Source organism: Mirounga angustirostris, unplaced genomic scaffold (assembly GCF_029215605.1).
Source record: "Mirounga angustirostris isolate CCGP_5_RB_7025 unplaced genomic scaffold, mMirAng1.0.hap1 SCAF_15, whole genome shotgun sequence".
NCBI lineage: Eukaryota > Metazoa > Chordata > Mammalia > Carnivora > Phocidae > Mirounga > Mirounga angustirostris.
Genome location: NW_026991723.1, coordinates 84,328,457 through 84,352,153, shown reverse-complemented (window position 1 = coordinate 84,352,153; position 23,697 = coordinate 84,328,457). Strand labels below are relative to the sequence as shown.

At 38.6% G+C, this 23,697-nt stretch overlaps 1 protein-coding gene and 1 non-coding gene across 12 annotated transcripts in view; both read left to right on the top strand.

Moving 5' to 3' along the window:
- The window catches only part of MAPKAP1 (MAPK associated protein 1), a 244,863-nt gene that overhangs the window by 78,430 nt on the left and 142,736 nt on the right, over positions 1-23,697 (top strand). The gene's annotated exons all lie outside the window — the stretch shown is intronic.
- LOC123850339 (small nucleolar RNA SNORA72) lies at positions 13,765-13,896 on the top strand. The gene has a single exon (XR_006792302.1). It is a non-coding gene; the product is annotated as a small nucleolar RNA SNORA72 (small nucleolar RNA).

The window sequence follows — 23,697 nt, the reverse complement described above, 5'->3', positions numbered from 1 at the left end:
CTGTATTGGGCAGTGTGCATCTAGACATTGGGATGACTTAAAAAGGAGACACTGTGTCTGTTGAGGAGATAGACTTAACAGAATTCCTGTCTTATATACCCTTTCCATGCCAGTGCTGGGGTCAGAGAGAACTGGGCCCTCAGACTTGGTCCTAGAAGGCTGGCCAGAGACCTAACCCCATAGTTTGAGCACAGAAACAACTTGAGCAGGCACTTCTGAGACAGATGAGGGTATGCCAGGGAATTCAGTCTTCCTGAGAAAAAGTAGAGGGACTACTCTTCCCAATATTTCTAAAAGGGCAGAAAGACTTCTTTTGTGGCTAGAGCTAGGAAGCCGAGGAAGTAGGAGTAGGAAGTAGGAGTAGTAGGAAGTAGTAGGAAGAAGGAGTAGTTCCTTCAGTGGCTCCTAGAGTTATAGCGACTAAATGTTGTGCAGGGCATCTTCTTAACAATAGCTTTTGAACTTTAATGTCTTAATGATAAAGACTGTTTATATTTTGCTTCATTTTACACTTTAAATATGGCCACATATTTTTTTCTTGTGTACTTGTGTATTTTTTTTTTTACCATGTAATTGGATGATCCAAGTGTAGCTTATCTTTCAGACAGAACAAAGACAGACACCTAAAACTACAATTAAAATAAAATGTTTCATAAGCCTCTGTCCTGATTTCAGTCTGACCTCATTTATATTGAATATGGTTTTTAGTAAGCTTATGAAAAGTCTGTTGCTTATTTGTAGTTTTTTCTTTTTCTTCATATTCTTTTCATCGGGGTTAAATATAAAAGGGCATTCTAGATGGAATAGTTTATTTCTAGAAAGGGAAAAGCTGATGTTTCTTTAAGAGCATCTTGCTTATAGACTAGCAACATGTGCAGTGATTCTGTAATTTTATAGTGTGGGGCATCCTGTTGTCCATGAGTAAGTGAGTTTGAAGGGACATTGTTTTGGAATCAGATCTTATATTTGGGACTTTGTCTTGAGGTCACCATCATATGTACAGCGCCCCCACCTTATTAAAATAATGCTTACACTTCTAAGCTCTTCAGTTGATACCTTTTCAGATTAAGTATTTTCACACTGTTTAATAGTAGCCTCAAAGAACCATACGTAATTATGGGATATGAGCAGTTATTTTAATGACTATGTAATTTATATAGTGAGGATATAGCATATCTAAAGCAGCTGCCAAGTAATTAGAAGAGGCTGTTTAATCTACCTGTATAAAATTTCAATGAAAACATCTTTGCTAAACTTCTTGTCTGATTTTATTGTATTTTATATGGTTCAATTGATTGAAACATCTTTGAAAATAGTTATTGCCTTGGAATGGTAAATCATTGATTAAGCATTTACTGTGTATTAGGCATTGTGCTAAGTATTTTATATATATTATCTCATTTAATCCTCACAACAGCCTGTGAGATAGGTGATATCACTGGTTTACAAATTTGAAACTTCTTGGAGCTTTAGTCGTCTCTCCTTTATACTGGGGTTAATATGACCTACTTCAGTGTCTTAAAAGGATTAAGTGAGTTTAATACATGCCCACCTTACAAAAAGTACTCAGTAAATGATAGCTGCTATTGTTATTTTTGTCTTACTATTTTTTATTTCATGTTTTGATTTCATGATTTAATGTTTCATGTTTTAAAAAACAGGGCTTTTTTTGAGAGAGAGAGAGTGGGGAGGGGCAGAGGGAGAGGGAGAGGAGAATCTTAAGCAAGCTCAACGCGTGGAGCCTGACTCAGGGCTCAATTCCATGACCCCAGGATCATGACCTAAGCCGAAACCAAGAGTCTGATGCTTAACTGACTGAGCCACCCAGGCATCCCAAGGGGCAGTGCTTTTTATGATCCAGAAATGTGAAAAGGTATTACACAGTGAAAAGTCTCTTTCCCTCCTGCCCCCTATTCATCTAGTGCCTACCCATATCCATTTTACTAGTCTGTTGTATATCTTCCAGTATGTCTATATGTAAATATGAATATATATTCTTACTTTTCTCCCCTTTTACACAAAACGTAACATACTATTAACACTGTTCCAAAGGTTGCTTTTTTAACTTAATAATATAACTTGGAAATCACTCTATAATAGTGCCCAGAAAATTTCTCATTCCTTCATATAGCTGCATAGTATTCCATTGTTAGGAAATATTATAATTTATTCAGCCAGTTCCCTGTTGAAGGAGACTTGAGTTATTTCTAATATTTTACTATTACAAACAATACAACAGTGAATAATCTTGTACACATAGCATTTTGCATGTGTGCAGTTATATATGTAGGATAAATTCCAAGAAGCAGAATTGCTGGGTCAAAGGGAATATGCATTTGTAATTTTTGTAAGTATTGCCAAATTGCCCTCCATAGAGTTTGTGCCAATTACATTCTTTTTTTTTTTTTTTAAGATTTTATTTATTTATTCATGAGAGACAGAGAGAGAGAGAGAGAGGCAGAGGGAGAAGCAGGCTCCCAAGGAACAGAGAGCCCGATGCGGGACTCGATCCCAGGACCCTGGGATCATGACCTGAGCCGAAGGCAGACGCTTAACCATCTGAGCCACCCAGGTGCCCTGTGCCAATTACATTCTAACCAGCAATATAAGAGAGTGTGCGGTTCCTCACAGCCTCACCATAGAATTTATAAAATGTTTGGATTTTTGCCATTCTAATAGGTGAAAAGTGAATCTGTGTAATTTTAATTTGCCTTTCTCTTATGAGTGAGGTTGAGCCTTTCATTCGTTTAAGAACCTTTGCAGTTTTGTAAACTTCGCAGATGTATTGGATTCTTGATCTTTTTCTTTTTTTCTAGTTCTTTATATATTAGGGGGATTAGTCCAGTTTATTGTTTATCTTGTATATCTTTTGCCTTTGCTTATAGATTTTTTGGACTATACACAAAAAATTTTTTAAGGTGTGAAATTTATTATTTTTCCTTTATAACTTCTGGATTTTGAATTTATTTATTTGGGGAAGGTTTTTTTTTGTGTTTTTTTTTTTTTTGCATTGTATATGGGGCCTTATTTTCTAACCGTGTGTATGAAGGCTGCTAATTTCTATGTTAATTTTGTATATCCTTTACATTACCAAATTCGACTTATAGTTTTTAATCCTTACAAGATTTCCATATATATAAGAACATTATTAATATACAGTAATATATAGAATAATACAGCAATTTCACTTTACCTCTTTCATTTCTACTTCTGTACCTCTGACTACTTTCTCTAGTGTTGTTGCTATTACATTGTCACTACCACCACCATGTACTTGACATTAAGCTGAAAGTTGGCATTAAGTAAATGTTCATTCTTTATTTAGTTTTCAAGATGTAAACATTGCTAAAATGTAGCTAGCCATCCAGTGTCCGTGCCAAGCAGGGAATATTAAGACAAATTTTAAAGAGTGAAAAAAAGGAGGGCAGAGTTGGAAAATGTCTTTGTATTCTAGTGACCCTTTCCTGCAGTGCTTATAAGATCCTATATTAAACAGGGTGCATGTTTTGGGGTTTTTTTTTTTTTTGCCTTTGTTGAAAAATATCATTTGAGGTGTGTATTTTCTCCCTAGAAATCACTTGGTACTCTTTTTTCTTTCACTCTGGGAAAAAAGTAATACTTGACAATATACCCCCGAAAGATTATGTCTTGGTGTTCAATTAATAATCTTGCATTTAATCAAATATAAAACATTTGATTAGCAGCTGAAATCCTTTTGAGGTTTTCCAGAGCTTCCATTAAACTTAGTAGAAATTTTGGATTGCTTTTTCCTGTGAACATTCTGTTCCTTGATTCATAGTAGTCCTATAATGAGTTGTCTCTAGCATTCAGCCTTCTGCTTTAAGAGGGTTTTTTGATTTGTAAACTATAGCGGACCAGAGAATTTGATGAGGAAAGAATATGAAGAGAAATTGTTAAAAATGTTTTTAGCACATAATACATTTCTCTTTCCCCTCCTCCCTCCCTAAGTCCTTAAAGGAAATTGTTGGTTACTTGGGAATAATTGGGTGCTTTTTTTTCTCCACAAAAGCTGGAAAGTTTGTGGGAATAATGGAGTACTTTTCTTCTCCACATAAGCTGAAAAGTTTGTGAGGGTCCTTATCCATCTTTGAAATATAGATATGGTTTACTTGTAAATATGTCTTAAATTTTTGAAAATTAAAATATTGAGTAAATGCAGAAAAACATTTTAAAGATATATCTGAGGTATAAATAATTACGTAGTAATCACTCATGTACCCATCACCCAGTGTAGGAGGAAGAACATTGTTTTTACTTTTGAAGTCCCCTCTGTATTGTTCTTGCTCTCCTCCCACTCACAGAAGTGTCTTTAGTTCTCTTGATTCTCCTTATAGCTTTATCTCTTATGTTTGTATCTCTAAACAATGCATTTTTTAACTTCATTTTAATGGAATTATGCTTTAAATTCTTCTGTAACTTTTTTCTCTCAACATTATGTTCCTGAGATTCACCCGTGTTGATGGCTGTAGCTGTAATTAATTTATTTTCATTAATGGAGAAACTCCATTGTATGAATATACTGTAATTTATTTATCGATTCTGTTGTTGATGGACATTTGGGTTGTTCTTGCTACTACAAACAGTACTGTTTATAAATAATTTACATGTGCAAGAATTAACCCAAGGCAGAGGCTTAGAAACATTTTGACCATCAATCACATCTGTAATGGGAGTTACATTTTATATCCCGACCCAGCATACATACCTGTAATGTGTGATATACACACATATGTATGAATATATAACATATGGAAGCAAAATTTTCATCTAAGAATACTTACCTTCACTAAGTGCAAATGCACTGTGATACTTTTTATTCTAATCTAGTCTGTTGTAGTTAATTCAAGAAATACTGGCGTGCCTGGGTGGCTCAGTTGGTTAAGCCTCTGCCTTCAGCTCAAGTCATGGTCCTAGGGTCCTGGGATGGGGCCCCTCGTTAGGCTCCCTGCTCAGCGGGGAGTCTGCTTCTCCCTCTCCGTCTGCCTGCCACTCCCCTTGCCCATTCTCTCTCTCTCTGTCAAATAAATAAATAAAATCTTGAAAAAAAATAAATATTCGTCAGAATTGCCTAAATTGATTTCCCAACCCTCAGGACCATGGTTTCAAAAATCCTGTTCCAGAATACATGCAGGTTTGGAATTACAGGGTCACAGGATATGAATGCAGCTTCAGCTTTAATAGAGAATAACAAATTGTTTTCCCAAAGTGATTATTCCCATTTATAGCAGTGTGTAAGTATCCCAATTATCCCATCAGACTTAATTTTTTCCAGTCTTGCAGGTATGAAATTATCTCTCATTGTGATTGGAATTTGTGTTTCTCAGATTATAACTGGAATTGAACATCTTTTGTGTGTGCATTGGTTATTCATATTTCCCGTTCTGTGAAATATTGTTCAAATCCTTTGCCCATTTTTGTTTGTCATTTTTAAAAATATTTATTTACTTATTTTAGAGGGAGGGAGGGACAGAAGGAGAGGAAGAGAGAGAATCTCAAGCAGACTCTGCTGAGTGTGGAACCTGACATGGGGCTCAATCTCATGACCCTGAGATCATGACGTAAGCAGAAATGAAGAGTCAGATGCTTAACTAACTGAGCCACCCAGGTGCCCTGTTGTTTATCATTTCTTAATGATTTGAAGGAATTTTCAAAAATGCATTTTGGATAGTAAACATTTTTTTTAAAGATTTTACTTATTTATTTGGCAGAGAGCACAAGCAGGGGAAGTGGCAGGCAGAGGGAGAAGGAGAAGCAGGTTTCCCACTGAGCAAGGAGCCTGATGTGGGACTCGATCCCAGGACCCTGGGATCATGACCTGAGCCAAGGCAGACATTTAACCAACTGAGCCACCCAGGCGCCCCTGGGTAGTAAACATTTTTATGTATGTGGATGCTAATCATTTTATTGCAGAAATGTTCTTCTGATTTGTGGCTTGTCTTCATTATCTTTGTGGTGTTTTTTTCTTTTTTAAGATTTTATTTATTTATTTATTTGAGAGAGATACAGAGATAGCAACAGAGATAGCGAGAGAGCACGAGTAGGGAGGAGAGGGAGAAGCAGGCTCCCCGCTGAGCAGGGAGCCCAACGTGGGGCTCTATCCCAGGACGCAAGGATCATGACCTGAGCTGAAGGCAGACGCTTAACCGACTGAGCCACCCAGGTGACCTGTGGTGTTTTTTGATGAACAGAAATTCTTATTTTTAATGTATCGAATTTATGAGTCTTTTGCTTCATTACTTACACTTTTTTTGTCTTGTTTAAGAAATCCTTCCCTACACCAAGATCATAAAGATATTTTCATATGTTGTATTTAAGGTTTTGTATTTAAATAATCTGGAATTATTATTTTTTTAAGACATGTAGTGTGAGGTAAAGGTGCAATTTCAGTTTTTTTTCTGGATGTTTGATCAGTTGTCTGGGCATTAGTTATTTAAGTCCCATTTCCCCCTGTTCCGTGGTGCTAGCTCAGTCATACAGATACCAAACTTCCCTTTTTGTGTGCTATCGGTTCTGAGCCCTCCCTTCTTTTCCAGTGGTTTGTTTTCCCTAGGTTAATATCACACCATCTTAATTATTTCAGACTTAAAACAGTTTCTGATATATGGTAAATCATGCCCCTTAAACTCTTTTTTTCTTAATTATGAGCATCCTGTATATTCTTGACCCTTCCATATAAATTATGAAACTGTCAAGTTTTTAAAAAATTCCTATTGAGATTTTGATTGGACTGAATTTGTAGATCAATTTGGGAGAATTTATATCTTTACTATTTTAAACATGTATATCTCTTCATTTACTTAAGTGATCTAAAATGTCTTTCATAAAAATTTTATGATTTTCTCCATAGAAGTCTCATGTCTTCTTTAGATTGATTTACAAATACTTAATATTTTTTGGTTCTGCTCCCCATATCATTTAAATCATAGTGTCTGTTTGTTGCTAGTGTTTATAAGTAGCAGTTGATTCTTCCTCTCTTCCTCTTCCTCCTCCTCATTCTTCTTCTTCCTCTCCTCCTCCTCCTCCCAGTTGTATTTATTCACCTAACAAAGATTTTCATCATTAACAGAGGCAGTTGATTCTTCTGCATTGGTTTAATTTCAGCAACCTTAGTAAACTTTTAGCAATCCTGTTTCATGCCTTTTTTGGTTTTCTCTGGAGTCAGTGATTTGCAAATAATGATAGTCTTGCTGTTTTCTTTCCAACCCTTCTACTTTCCTTTTTCTTGCCTTACTGAGCTGGCTAAGACCTCTTAATACCATGCTGAAAAATGTAATCTTGTTATGTTCCTGATATTAAGGAAATACTTTCAATATTCCACCATTAAGAATGATGTTTGTTGGGGAGCCTGGGTGGCTCAGTCATTAAGCGTCTGCCTTCGGCTCAGGTCATGATCCCAGGGTCCTGGGATCGAGCCCCACATTGGGCTCCCTGCTCCACGGGAAGCCTGCTTCTCCCTCTCCCACTCCCCAGCTTGTGTTCCCTCTCTCGCTATATCTCTCTCTGTCAAATAAATAAAATCTTTAAAAAAAAAAGAATGATGTTTGTTATTTGGTAGATGGCTTGTGTTGGATTAAGAAAGATCCCTTTTACTCCTAGTTTGCTAAGATTATCATTTTTTAATCATGAGTGAATATTGAATGTACTGAGTGCTTTTTCTATATGTATACTGCCATATTATTTTTTCCTTTAATTTCTTGATCTGATCAATTATATAAATTTATTTTCTTGGTTTAACCAACCTTGCATATGACAAAATAAAATAAACTTTCGTCATCAAGTATCCTAGCTTTTATATAGTGCTGGATTGGTTTGCTAATATTTTCTTTAGGATTTTTGCATCTTTGTTCACAAGTAAACTTGGCCTGTAGTGTTCCTATCTCATACTCTCAGGTTTTGATATGGAGTTTTGGTAGCCTTGGAATTATTGTTTTTCGGTACCATTGAATAATATGGGTAACAGTAGCATTATCTGTTTTTGAATGTTTGTTAGAACTTGCTAATAAACTGTTGTAGCAGGTTAGGTCCCATGGGAAGCAGAATCTGAAGTGGAGATACACGTGCAGGAAATTAATTATTAGAGAGTGCTTTCTGGATCAACATCTATGGGGAGAAGAGAAGGAAACAGGATTGGGTAGAAGGAGGAGTTGCAGTGCTGACACCATGGGGCACTCTGAAATTAGGATGACACTTCAGGGTTGCCGCATAAGATAAGATGGGATAAGAGGCCAGGCCTTTGTATTCCTTGCCTGTGACTTATCATTGAATGCTAGCTGCCCTGAAAAGGGGGTGTGGTCTTGGACAAGGTGGTCTATCAGCCTGTTTAATTCCAGGAAAAGACTAGCAGCTGATAGCAGCCATCCCAGCAGTTGGAGAACATGCCCTTCATTCCTAAAGATGGCATCTGGGTGGTGCAGCCAGGGACCATGCCAGTCTACCCTTGGTGTCACTTGTATTTACTTGTTTCTTAAAATTTGGGGGCCATTCCTTCACATCTGTGGTGGGCTTCTTTTCTTTGGGGAAACTTATACAAGGAAGGTTAGTGGAATAAACTGTAGTCCGCATTTCTGCAACTGCTCCTAAGGACAACTGCTCCTGAGGACACAACTGAAACTCATCCACCTCTTCAAGTATCCATTTTAGTCCCTTCAATCTCAATTAGCATCTCTGCTGCTCTCAATGGCTTTTATGGTATGATGACTCAGACCCTTATCCCTGAGGGTCCAAGTCCCTGTTCAAAGGCTGTGGCTGCTTCATTTGTCCATTTACCATCAAAATTGGGCAAAAGAGGAACAAAATATGCCCCAGAAGATTTACTGGCCAGATGTGTTCCTTCTTGCCTCTGTTATGTAACAGCAGCCCTGCTTTCTCCTGATGAGAATTAATAACTCCTGTCAGGATTGTGCTTTTTCTTTGTGCCTGATATCACTTGACACAATGAGCATGAGTGGCAGCCATAGTTTAACATGTAGTGGGACTTTGCTGTGTCTTGGCGGAAGTGTTCTCCCTTTGGGAACCAGGTTCTCTAAATTCACAGAGCCCTAATTTCTAGAGATGGGAAGCATTCCCCAAATGGGTCACTGGGAATAATGGCTAATCTTGCTGCTGCTTCTTGGTTCCTAGAACCATGTATTTTCTCTGCTGGGGACATAATACCGTAGAATGGTTGTTGATTTTTAGTATATATGTGGCATCCTGGAAATGGCATCCCAGCCTAACAGGTGTCGTCTGTGAGCTAGTGCCTGTACCGTCTATACCATCAACATGTTGTTCAATCACTCTTGTAGACACACAGCTTTTGGGTCGTGTGGTGTGTGCTGTGACCATGTATGATATGTTTTTGGGTCGTGTGGTGTATGATGTGACCATGTATGATACGCTACTGTTACATCTCCTTTGCTATAAAGTGGATTTCTCAGTCTGGTGGAGTATTAGGTGGGCTACCACTTTGCTGGATCAGACACTCTGAGATACTGGTACTAGCTGAGGCATTACTGGCAGGAAATGCAAACCCATACTTGAATAAGTGTTGGGCTCTGCCAAAACCACTCTCAGAGTAGAAGGGGTCCAGTGCATTCAGCTTGCCACCAAATGGCTGGTTGGTCTTCTTAGGGATGATGCTGCATTAGGGACTCGCCATTTTTCTATTTTGCTGTCAGGTTGGATATTTGACAGTAGGCAGGAGCAATGTCAGCCTTGGTGAGTGGGAGATAATGGTGCTGGGCCTATATATAGCCTCAGTCTCTGCCACCATGGCTCCTCTATTCACGTGTCCATTGTGCCAGCACTGGAGAGGCCAATAACAAAGAGACTGGCTGAAGTTAAAGCAAGTCTGTGTTGGGAATCCCCCAGACAGCGATTTACTAGGAGGATTTACAGGACTCAGCATAGAGTTGGACTCATGTCTATGATTTATTATAGCAAAAGGATACAACGTACCATCAACAGAGGGAAAGGGCCTATGGGATGAGGTCTAGGTCCATGCTTCTAAGAGTCCTCTCTCAGTGGCATCACACAGGATATGCTTAATTCCTCCCAGCAATGAGTTTTGTCAGCATGGGCAAAATACTATCTCCTAGGGAAGCTTATTAGAGACTCAGTGCCCACGGTTTCTATTGGAAGCTCGTCACATGGGCGCCCTCTGCCTAGCATGTACCAAAATTCCAGAGTCCTAGAAGGAAGGGAGGTGTTCAGCATAAACCACAGTTTAGGCACAGTGAGCCACTCTCACTGGGTAGGATAATGAGGACTCTACTGAGGTCCAAGGTCCCAAGAGTCTACACATTTTAACCTCCTGACACTTGCCTTCACTTTGACACAAAGAAGATGAACAAACACATTGTCCTAAACTCTGACTATTGGGAAGATTCCCTATCACTGTTGTCTTTTAAGGCCACTCCTGAGTGGGACTATAGTATAGCCATGGTCCATTTTTAGCTTCAACAATGTCCAGCAGTTCTTGAAGTGTTGGTATTCCTCTTTGTCAGTGTATGATTGCAAAATGGCCATAGGTACTTTGGGGGAATCATTATAGTGTTTACTTGCTGTGGAGGTGCAGGTCCTTCAGCCTTTAGCTTTAGCTCATAATCTCACATTTTTTGGATATGTCTGTCCTTAGATACTTTTAATTCCTATTACTTCCTATTTGATACATGAATTATTTATGTGTTTATAAATTTCCAAACCTATTAGGTTTTTATAATTTTGCTTTTTAGTTATTGATTCTAACTTTATTGTTCTGTGGTTAGAGAAGATGGCCTAATGATACCAATTATTTGAAATTTGTTGAGCATGGTTTTATGTCCACTAATGTAGGTCGCTTTTCATAAATACTACCTGTGAATCTGGAAAGAATACTGGAGCAACTGCTGCTCTTGGTTGCAGGATTCTAAATATGTCCCTTAGGTCAAGCCTGTTACTTCCGTTAAAATCTGTATCTTTATTTGTTATTTTTTGTCTGCTTGCACTATCAATTAGACAAAGATACATTAGAATCTTCCACTGTGTTGATAGATTGCCTATTTTCCCTTAGAGTTCTGACAGATTTTCTTTTACATATTAGGCTATGTTTGTAGGTTCATACAAGTTCAGAATTATTTCTTCCTGGTAAATTGAACTATTTGTGATTTGTGACTCTATCTTTAGTGACTCCCCCCCCTTAACATAGCTATACCAGCTCCATTTGGTTAGTGTTTGCCTCGTGTATGTGCAGTTCCATGTTTAGATGCAGACCTTTTTTTTTCTTTTTCTCTTTGGGTTTCAGTGGATTTTCTGAGTCTGTGCAGTGTTGGTCAGGGTACATATTTTGCCATATGGCTGAAATAGAAGTCCTTTAGTAAAATAGAACATTTTTTCTAATGGGTTGTCTTAACTGTTGTAAGAAAGAGTATTATAGAAGGATGAGAAAGAGAGAGACAGTTTATGCATAAATATGTCATTGTTCTTGATTTCATGAAAATATAATACAAGGCTTTTCCCCTCCAAAAAAAACCTTTAAAAATATATTGGTTTTGGGGAGAATTATCGTAAGTTAAAGATTGTGGTCTTTCGAGTCCCATCGGACCTGGGTTTCCATCTGAGTTCTCTCACTAGCTGTGCGACTTTTAATGATTTCTTTAACTTCTTAATATTTATTTATCTGTAAAATGGGGTAAGGGCAGTTTTGAGGATCAAAGGATAATATATGTAAAGGGCTCAGCCTGGTGCCTGACACACAGAGTAAATGTTAGCTGTTTTTAATTTTAGCCATTCTCTTTCCAGAAGTGTTCAAGGTGTTAATACAGAGTGTTAAATGTGAAGTATCTCACATTATACATGTAATAGTGTAAAACTGAATATGGGTATATGGCAGACACAACCATAAAGGGAAAAGCAAGGAAGGTACCACAGTATTAGAAGATGAGAAAAGCAATATGAAGCTTGGCAGGTGACCAAAGCCAAGAAGGCCCTCTGGCTCCCCTCAGCTTTCCAAGACTTGGATTTAGTAAGGATATTCTCTACTCTGGCTTTTTCTTTTGTATACCGTTTAGTTAGTTCAGGACCATATATATCCCTTCCCCTTCGGGTCAGAGGGAGTTCTCATTTCCTGTGGCCCAAGGGAGCTGCCTAGCTTACTTTAGGAGAAGGATGCTTGTTCCCTTATATAGGGACCTCAAGGATAGTTAGGGATTTTCATTCTCACCAGTTCAACAAGGAACCGTTTGGCATCCCCAGAGTTCTGGAAGTGTACCTTATTGGAAAAGAGATATAGTTGCATTCTTCTGAATAGAAAAATTTATAATAAACAAGAATACAGAAATATATACCATGCAGCATCAGCATATATCAGATTATATGAAGCATTTAGACTTTTTTCCTCTTCCCCTGGTAGAGCAGGCCTCAATGAAATTCTTGTATAACTTTTCATTAGGCTCCAGTGTAGAGCATCAGATGTAAGAGGAAATTGTGTAGCCCACCTCCATCTAACCTTTTGCTCTATCTTTTTGCATGCCCAAAGACAAGAAAAGTGTGTCTTATTCATTGTCTTTGTGTATTTCTCTTGGTACTACTATGTCACTTTAGTTTTTTAGTAAAGGAAATTGGCTTATTAGAAACGTTTGTCTTAATCCTCTATGGAAATATCAGTTTACGGGAAGGCTAAGGCAGCTCGTTTGGGCTCCTCTCAGAGTCTCTGCTGCAATTGTCGGAAAGGAAACCCCAGGGAAACCCCTGAGTGCAGGCTTCACAGGAGCAGTGGCTGCGTGGAAGACACCACTCCCGATGCTTTCTCAGGTGCTGTCTGGCGAGCAGAAATAATGGGCTGAAGGCAGAAATGCTGATGTTTCCACTTTCCCAACGTAGCACAAACATCTTCCTTATCTTTGGTGCATTTTGGTGCCAGAGGCTGCTCCAGGAAGCCTTAAATGCAAATGTTATTGCTTTTACAATCCTGGCTTTGAAAGTGTGGTGTTTGGGGATTTCCTTGACTTGAATTCTTTTTTTAAAAGGAGTGGATTCATAGCATCCACTGTCAGTGCCATTTCCCTTTCTGTGATGACTTGTTCACTGTTTACATGAAAGGATTCAGGAAGTAAGACATAAACATAAGTAGATAAATGAACAAATAAACGAAAAGCTCTGCTGCCTTTGTCACAGAGTGAAAAGGCTTGACTATAACATAATGGGAACACAGCAGCTGTTTGATTAAAACTTTAGGACTTTTCCTGGAAACTTCGAAGCGTGTCTGCATTTTTTTTCTTTTTAAATAACACTGTGGTATGGGAGAAGTGGTTTCCTAGAATGCCATGGTTACAGTGGGGCTTTTTAATGTATCATCTTCCTAGTCGCTGCAGGGACTGGTATGAAATACTCTCACTGCTGGGGCTTGCTTCCCTTCTGATATGTCCATCCTTTGGAAGGCCCAGAAAGTGATTTGTAAATAATTTGCTTCTTGTCGCCATACAGTATTTGTTGTTGTTTTTTTTTAAGTTGTGGTTTTGTTTTTTGTTTTACCATCTTAACCAGTTTGAAATGTACAGTTCAGTGATATTAAATGCATTCATAATGTCATACAGTAGTCCCCCCTTATCCACAGGACATCTGTTCCAAGACCCCCAGTGGATACCTGAAACTGCGTATAGTATTGAACCCTATATGTATAATGTTTTTTTCCTATACGTGCATATCTACGATAAAGTTTAATTTATAAATTAGGCACAGTGAGACATTAATAATAAAATAGAACAACTATAACAATATACTGTAAGTTCATGAATATTCTCACTGTTCTGATTTTGTAATAATCAGGGCAGGCTAAACATTTGCTCTATTAAGACCATGCATGTGTCCTCAGACCTAGTTCTTTCCCTAGGTCTGATTTTATCAATGCTGGTGATAAACCAAGTCTAATTTATATGGCGCATCATATGTGGGAAATGTCTGTGACTCTAGGTATCTGGTCATCCTGGAGAAATGACAGCACAGCTAGTGTAATAACTTTTGAAAATAATAATTTGGGGGCACCTGGGTGGCTCAGTCGTTAAGCGTCTGCCTTCGGCTCAGGTCATGATCCAGGGACCTGGGATTGAGCCCCGCGTCAGGCTCCCTACCCAGCGGGGAGCCTACTTCTCCCTCCCCCACTCCCCCTGCTTGTGTTCCCTCTCTCACTGTCTCTCTCTCTCTCTGTCAAATAAATAAATAAAATCTTTAAAAGATTAAAAAAACACGAAAATAATAATTTGGTGATTACCAGTTGCCATTAAATGAGTTGTAAAACTTGGGCGCCTGGGTGGCTCAGTTGGTTAAGCGACTGCCTTCGGCTCAGGTCATGATCCTGGAGTCCCGGGATCGAGTCCCGCATCGGGCTCCCTGCTCGGCAGGGGGTCTGCTTCTCCCTCTGATCTCTTCCCACTCGTGCTCTCTGTCTCTCATTCTCTCTCTCTCAAATAAATAAATAAAATCTTAAAAAAAAAAAAAATGAGTTGTAAAACTAAAAAAAAGAAAAATGTTACGTGAATATGGTCTCTCTTTCAAAATATCTTATTGTACTTACTCTTCTTGTGATGATGTGAAGCCTACGTGATGAGGTGAAGTGAGGTGAGTGACATAGGCATTGTGATGTAGCATTAGGCTACTTTCTGACAGTGTTTCAGAAGGAGAATTCATCTGCTTTTGGATCATAGTTGACCACAGGTAACTGAAACTGTAGAAAGTGAAACTGCTGATAAGGGGCGACTACTGTATGATCATCACCACCATCCGTCTCCATAACTCTTTTCATCTTGTAAAACTGAAACTCTATATCCATTAAACAATAACTCTCCTTTCCTCCTTCATCCCAGCCCCTGGCAACTACCATTCTACTTTCTGTCTCTGTGATTTTGACTACTCAAGTATCTCATATAAGTGGAATCATACAATATTTGTGTTTTTGTGACTGGTTTATTTCACCTAGCATAATCCTCAAGTTTCATCCATGTTGTAGCATATTGTAGAATTTCCCTACTTTTTAAGGCTGAGAAACATTACATCATATGTATATACCATATTTTGCTTATCCATTCATCTGTCAATGGACACCTGGGTTGTTTTCATGTTTTAGCTGTTGTGAAGAATGCTGCAGGGAACATGAGTGTACACATACCTCTTCAAGACCCTGAATATATACCCAGAAGAGGAATTGCTGGGTCCTTTGGTAATTCTATTTTTAATTTTTTGAGGAACCTCCATACCATTTTACTTTTCCACCAATAGTGCACAAGGTTTCCAATTTCTCCACATCCTCACCAACTTGCAGTTTTCTGGGGTTTTTTGATAGTAGCCATCCTGATGGATGTAAATTGCTATCTCATTGTAGTTTTTACTTGCATTTTCCTTCTAAGTAGTGATGTTGAGCATCTTTTCATGTGTTTATTGGCCATTTGTATATCTTCTTTAGAGAAATGCCTATTCTAGTCCCTTGTCCACCCGTAATTTTATTAAAAGCAAAACAAGCAGCTTTGCAGTGTTCAGAGGCAATTTTAAGTGGTGAGTAAGAACTTGGGCTCAGGAGTTAGCTCCAGGTTGACATTGTGGCTTCACCAGCTGTGTGACATTGAGCAAGTTACTTCATTTCTTTAGGCTTCCATTTCTTCTGTAAAATGGGGAGAATAGTTGAATCTGTTTCACTGAGTTCTTCTGGGATTACCTAAGCTAGTATTATAGACATCAAATATATGGGATAGTATTTGCCCTGTTGTAAGTATTGAATAAATATTAGCTGTTATATTATTGGAATCATGAGCCAGTCTTAAAAAACCCCTCTTATGGGGTGCCTGGGTGGCTCAATCGGTTAAGTGTCCAACTCTTGATTTCAGCTCAGGTTTTGATCTCATGAGTCGTGAGTTCAAGCCCTGCGTTGGGCTTGATACTTAAAACGCATACACAGACAATGGAATATTATTCAGCAATAAAAAAGAGTGAAATCTTGCCATTTGCAATGAATTAGATGGAGCTAGAGAGTATTATGATAAGCCAAATAAGTCAGTCAGAGAAAGACAAATACCATATGATTTTACACATATGTGGAATTTAAGAAACAAAATGAACGAGCACAAAGGAAAAAAGAGAGAGAGAGAGAGAAACAAAGCAAGAAACAGACTCTTAACTATAGAGAACAAACTGATGGTTACCAGAGGGGAGGTGGGTGGGGGGAATGGCTGAAATAGGTGATGGGGATTAAGGAGGGCACTTGTCAAGATGAGCACCGGGTGATGTATGGAAGTGTTGAATCACTACACTGTACACCTAAAACTAATATAACACTGTATGTTAACCACCTGGAATTAAAATAAAAACTTTGAAAAAAAAAGAAAACAGTTGAGCTTTGGATTCAACAAGATCTGGCTTGAAATCTGGCTTCACTACTTACTAGCTGTGTAAATTCAGGCATGTGTGTTCATCTCTGAGAGCCTCAGTTTCTCCTTCCCAAAACGGTGAAAGTAATATATATTTTATAGGGAAGCTGGGAAGAATGAATGAATTAGCATAGTAGGCACTCTGGCATATATTAGACATTCAAATAATTTCTGTTACATTAAGTTGAGTCACATGAAACTGCTGACAGTCATGGTTTATAACCTACAAAAATGGCAATTCCACTTGGTTTCACCTAATACTATAGTGACTGAGACAGTAAGTAGACATGAACTGGAAAAACAAGTGAAAGTTCTCAAGAATGCAATGAATTCTACTCCTATCAAAATAGGAAGGCAACTAACATATACTTAAAACACACACACACAAACACACACACACACGCCACATCTTCTTTATCCATTCATCGGTTGATGGACACTTGGGCTGTTTCCATATCTTGGCTTTTGTAGATAATGTAGATAACGCTGCTATAAACACAGGGGTGCATATATCCCTTTGAATTAGTGTTTTTGTATTCTTTGGGTAAATAGTAGTGCAATTGCTGGGATGTAGGGTAGTTTTATTTTTAACTTTTTGAAGACCCTCCACGCTGTTTCCCACAGTGGCTGCACCAGCTTGCACTCCCACCAACAGGGCATGAGGCTTCCTTTTTCTCCACATGCTCAGAAAGCTCATTCATTTTCCCTCCAATTTCTTCTACATAAACAGGCTGAGAAACACCCTCCCCTATCTCTGTGCCCAATAAAGATTAAATTTCATCTTAGTTGATGGTGATTTGGGTTTTGTTCAATACGGTGAGTATATATGGTAGTTCTGTGTTCATGTACATTTTGTGCTTTTGTCTCTTTTGTATTTGGAACATAGCATGTGCAGTATTGGCTGCACTTACGTAGGCTCTTTCACAAAGGTGCTGTAGGGTGAAAATAAGTAACTTAGGGTCTGCCTTCAACCCATTTCTCATGGCCACCATCACGTCCACCATTTGTTGATCATCTGTTCCGTGTAAGGAATATGCTAGATGCTTTAGCGACAGCATCTCAATGTCCCTATATAATTTATATAGAGTAGGGGCTAAAATCCTGTCTAGTATGGAAGGAAACTGAGGCTGAACAGGATTATATGATTTAGCCAAGAGCATAGGACCCTTTAGTCTATCTTGCTTGAGGGGCCAAATGTTGTTTTACTATACCCTATTTCCTCCCATTCTTAGAAAGGGTCTCCTAGAGGGGAAATGAGGACAACCTTTCTATAGAATACTCTGTAGCACACTTGGGTGTGTTATCCCTACTGAATTTTCCCATTTCCTTGCCCATTCCCTTTCCCCCTGCCTGTCCCCCTTTTCTTTTCCGTCTTCCTTTCCTCCCTCTGTTCATTCCTCCTTCCCTCCTTCTGTTTCTCCCACCCACTTTCTCTTTTCTTCCTTCCTTCTTTCCTTCCTTTCTCTAAACCTATCTAATGAAGTTTAAATACCAAGATTAAGAAACTACTTAATGTATTTCCTGAAGAAAATTGGATTCTTGAGATATTCCCATTTGATTTTTTCTTTTCTGGCACTAAAAATTACCTTTAATTTTAATTTGCTTTCAGAGGAATTACCATTTTTTAAAATATGCTATTTTAAAACAAGTTAGATTGAATTCCTATCAGCTTTTTAAAAAGTGACCTTCTCAGTCTTTTAAATAATAAGATTTGGAAGTAATTCCTTAATATCTGAGTTTAAGAGAATGATATGTTTTGAGTTCTAAGGAAAGCCTGTTTGACCTCGCTGCATACTTATTCCTAAACTAGATAACCAGAACCAACTTTCTTACTCAGTCTAGGAACTGTGTTGGTGAAACCTCGTCTGTTTGCAGCTGGAGGTTGCACTTTTATTCCTTTGTTGTTCCATCGTTTCCTTTAGGGTGAGGGAGAATAATTAAGGAGAACATCTTTTCTGAGCAGCTGGAATCAGATTCCAGCTGACTGCAGCACCTGCAGAGATGGCACCTCTGCCTCTGGGTGGCAGGCTGGGATGCCAGCCGTGGAGCCTGCCACAGCGGGCTCCAAGGTGCAGAGATGCGACCGTGCCGCACCACTCCTGCCCTTCTGTGAGCTTCAGATGGCAGCAGTACCAGTGAATGCAAAGTGTCTGTTTTAGACTAATTAGGGGGATGATTTGTGAAGCAGTGGCTATTTATTTAATTAGTCACCAGCACAAAACCATAAAACCCATATTTTAAAAATCCCTGTTAGTTTGCCATGTGGTTAATAGATTGGGGCACATTAAAAAGTGACATGGTGATGTATTAAAAATGTTCCACCTAAGGTTCCTTCAGAAAGGAATGGAAGCTGTCTGCTTTCAGATGCTGAAGTGTTACCTGCCAGGATTTGACCCGTCAGAGGTTTTAATGTTTGTAAAGGCATTTATCTTTTGAATAGCATCTTCAAGGACATCTCCTCTTGGAATATTTCAAAATACAAAAAAAATGTGTAGAATAATTTTTAAAATTATACTTAAAGTGAATTTTGTTAGTTTTTCTTAACAACGAGGAACTATATTTTCCCATTAGATTATACTATGTTTACTAAGCATAACAGTGTTTCTTATAGGGTATTCTTTTCCGTTTTGGGGAAAGGGAGTCATTTAATTTAGTAATAAATGCAGTAGCATTTTTGTTGCAGCAGTCAGAATTGCATTTTGTTCTGCCCTTGTATTATTTTTTATCTAATAGGTACAGGGATAATTGCTATACTTGCTCAGTCTCAGCTCAGGTGAATTGTCATTTTTGGATAGAAAGAATAAAGGTAGAATTGACTTGTTTAAGAGATGACACTGGCATTAAAAATGAGTAGAAATGATTTAGATTGTAACAAATGATAGTGGTTTTTATACACACAAACTTCCAATTGGTTTTCAGTATACATAAATGTGTCTGTGCAAGGCATCCTGCACTTTGAGAGTATTTGAGGCCGAATTTGGTATGTCTGTGATTCACTCTTATTTTTAAAAAATTATTCTGAATGGTCACTGTTTCTAATAAGCAGCCCCCCCCCCCCCCGATTTTAAGATTATGTATGAAAATGTGTTGCTCAGATGGATACTTGTACGGAAATTGTCCAGCTCTTAGGCTTGTGTTTCTCTGCTGTGTTGTATAATTACCTGCTCTGTTAGAAAGGGAGCTCGAATAAAACATGAGCATGTTAATGCAGCCTGGAGCTGATGTGGTGGTGATGATTACAATGCAGATAAAGCATTTCTCATAACTGCCGTTGCCTACTGGAGCCTTTGAAACATCTGGACCTTTAATTGAAAAATAGTGTGGTGCTGTGCAAGGCAGACATGCTAAGTGAAGTCACTAATTTAGAATACAAAAATATAATTGATAAAGTGTTTTATTTACATTGTATTTAAATATTCATACTTTGTTATGCTTTGTATAACAGGGAATTACTGGGTTAAATTCTCATGAACATAGACAGTTTAAATAAGATAAATTAAGTGAAAATGTTAATGGAATTTTACACTGGAACCAGAAAACAGTTTGTTGTAGGAGGGTATGTACTTTTGCATGTGTTGGGGCCTTTTAGGGAAGCAAATAGGTTAAGTCCCTATTCTCTGGGTTTTGTGCTTGAGAATAACTAACCATCAGTTGGTAACATAATTGCATTTCATTCTTGTTATTGCTATCATATCTTGTTATTTAGTTAAAAAAAAATAAAATGTTTCTTGGCATAATGGTAAATGGCTTTAATGGCAACATTATCACCCAATAAACCAAAGCCTTCCCCACCTCTCCGGGGCAGGTTATCAGAGCCTGCCCAGGAGAGCAGAAGAGCTGGTGAAGGGCGTGCAATTAACCTTTGTCCTGCATTCGCAGCAGGGGAACTGACCTAGCAGCCTTCCGAGGAAATCCAATTTAATTTAAAATGAATTTGAAAAGACAAATTAGCCATATCTATTTTAATAAGATAAAATCCCGACTCTCCCTATGTCTGGTTTAGTTAGGACCTCAGAGGAGATTAGACTAAGACTCAGGATGAACACGAGGGAAATAATGCCAGGGGGCTGAGGAGAAACCCAGGAGACCCAGGTACCCGAGTGCCTTGTCATTTTCTGCAAGTGAGCAGGTCTTGGGCCGCCCATTTCCACAGAGAATTGCAACCTGAGATGAGCCTTTGTCTCATCAGACCTTTTGCTTGTGTTGGAGCTTGATGCCACGTTGATGTCATACACTGCTTGCCCGGCTCTCCAAGGACCACATTGTTATTTCCCTCCTTTGTCATCATCAGAGCACATTTGGATACTGCCACCTGGGTAGCCACATTTAGTAATAGATACACCTCACAATTACTGATGAGACTTTTAATCTAGGAGTAAGGATTCTCCGGGGCTCCTCACTTGGTACTTGACCGCTGCTTTTTGAAACCTGGAGCAGAGGTTTCTGCCTTCTCTTTGTGGATCTAGTGTTGCCATGTGTTTTACCTCTGAAACATAGTCAGTGAGGATTTATGGAGCCCCTTCTATGAGCCCAAAGGCAAGGAAATCCAGAATAGTTTCTGCCTTCTGCCTGTATACACAAGAGGTAACTGCTCCTGGAAGCAGGTCCCCTAGTGTCCCTCTGTAGTAGCAGTGGTCTCTGCAGAGCGTCATGTGCATGTGACAGGCAGGGCCGCAGGAGGAGTGGCTCTGACCTTCCGTGTGGGTCTCAGCCAGAAGGCTGTTTCCGATCCACCGTCCAGGACTCCCAGTTCTGAAACAGTGGCTGCAACATGAACCAGTAGTCATTGTGACTTTCCCTAAATAACCCAGGCCTATCCCAGAGTTCTTTGGGACAAAATTCAGCAAGGGGGTAAGGTTTTAGAGTTGAACAGACCTAGGTTAGCGTGATGTTCCCCATTTGCTGAGGGATTTGCAGCAGCCTACTTCATGAATCTCTCGTTCTTCAGCTTTAAAAAGGGAGTGAGCAACCCTCATAGGACTATTGGGCGCATTAAATGAGATAATGTATGAAGGGTACTTGGACCCTGGTAGGTGTCCAACAAATGGCAGGCAGTACTTGTGACCTGCCCTTTGCAGAGAGCACCGTGGTGGCCAGCACAAGGGGCTGCGTTCAGAGGAATGGGGTCTTCATGCCTAGTCCCACCTCCTGCTAAGGCTGTCTGCTCTGTAGCTGGCTAGCTTTCCTTTGTATGGCTAGGCTGATTACCTAATTGGGAGCAGTGTGACTCACAGAGGGCTTTTATTTTTAAAAATACTCAGTGCTAACAGTTTTATCCAGTGGATCCTGTTGTCCTCTTGGTTTTAAAAATAAAGTTTTCTTGGGGCGGGGGGTGCCTGGGTGGCTCAGTCAGTTAAGCATCCAACTCTTGAGTTTGGCTCAGGTCATGGTCTCAGGGTTGTGAGATCGAGCCTCATGTCGGGCTCCACGCTCAGCATGGAGCTTGCCTAAGATTCTCTCTCCCTCCTCTGACCCTCCCCCTGCTCACACTCTCTCTCTCTGTCTCCTTCTCTCTCTCCAAAAGTAAATGAATGAATGAATGAATAAAAATGAAGTTTTCTGTCACCACTTTTCCTTTCATTGTATCTGAGAGACATGTGGGATAAAGGCCCAACAGACTTTTTGGGCTGCTTCTCAATTGTAAATTTTGTATATAGTTAGAAGTGATTCTTTCCCACAGGAAGTGTTGTTCTAGATAAGTAATAATTGGGTCACCTGAGTGGGTCAGTCGTTAAGCGTCTGCCTTCAGCTCAGGTCATGATCCCAGGGTCCTGGGATCGAGCCCCGCATCGGGCTCCCTGCTCTGCGGGAAGCCTGCTTCTCCCTCTCCCACTCCCCCTGCTTGTGTTCCCTCTCTCACTGTCTCTCTCTGTCAAATAAATAAATAAAATCTTAAAAAAAAAAAAGATGTAGATAAATAATAATTTAGCTCTTCTTTTTCTTGCTGCTGTTTGTATTTCAACATGTATTTGCAAACTATTAAAACCAAACTTTCTCAAATGGCTCTTTGCCATTGTATCATTTTCATAATGTCAAAAACATAATATATTTTCTGCTGCAGACAAGCATCTTTCTCTGTCACCAGAGGTATAGGTTCTTTGTGTGGCCTTTTCCTATATAGAATAACACCTATCCCAGTTATTTCACATGTGCATTTTGAGGATGAAAGTGAATGTCGTAATTGGAGAAATGTAAAGCTATTTATTTCCATTTTGCCTGATGTTTTTACATTGTTTGCTAGGAGGTGCATCAGGGATTTGAATTAATTATAATTACTGAAGAGACATATACTGATTGAGCAAATAAAGTAGTAAGCCCATTTGTGGCAAGGCCATCTAATTAAATTCTAACTTTGGATAAGCTAGATGTGCATGAAAGATTAATTTTAAGAGGTTTTTATGACTTACTAAATAATGATTCAGTAAAATTTTTGAATTATATCATTAAGAAATATTGAATCTTAAAGTGATAAAACACTTAGTCATGAACATACTACTGTGTAGAAATTTGTGGGTTTTTAAAAAACTGTTCAGAATTAAGGATACAGAATAAAATTTTTAAGGTGTATATTGACATTTAAAAATTTGTAGTATTTAATCAACTAAAGCCCTACAAGAAATGAATAGGATATATGCACCTGAATTATTTCCTTCAATATTTATACAATTTTATATTCTCAAAATACTTCATTATCTCAGGAATCAAATTGTCCTTGGGGTAGTGGAGGAATGTACCAAATTTTCCATATAATTTAGGAGAATGATAATAGCTGTACTGTGACCTTTTCTAGAGATACATCATCTAGTAATGGAGCCAAGTATACATTCTCCATTGAGTTTTAATTTTAAAAGTTGATATTAAATCTTTAAAAGACTCATTATATTATGGTAATTGATAGAGTTTAAAACATGTAACTCTTCTTTATGGTTTTAAAAAACCTATTTTTACTTTTAAAGCATATTGATTTTATTATATAAATGATTTAATAATGAAGAGGTCCCTATACTTACCCTAGGTGATGGGGCTTAGTTCATGCAAATTACTTTTCCCTGATATTATCATCATTATAGAAGCCATTGTTTGTATAATTAAATGCAAAGTGCTGTGTAACATTAATGATCTAAAGAATCCCACAATGGCTATGAAAATTCAAAGTGGACACTTTACATTTCATTATGCTTTAAGATGGCTGGATTGTACTTGTGTGAGAGCACCTTCTGGTATGTGCTGTAACCATCCCCAGGCTAGATGAGAAGAGGGTGCAATGGCTTTTCTCTCTTAATGGCTGAGATAGAGACCTTTCCCT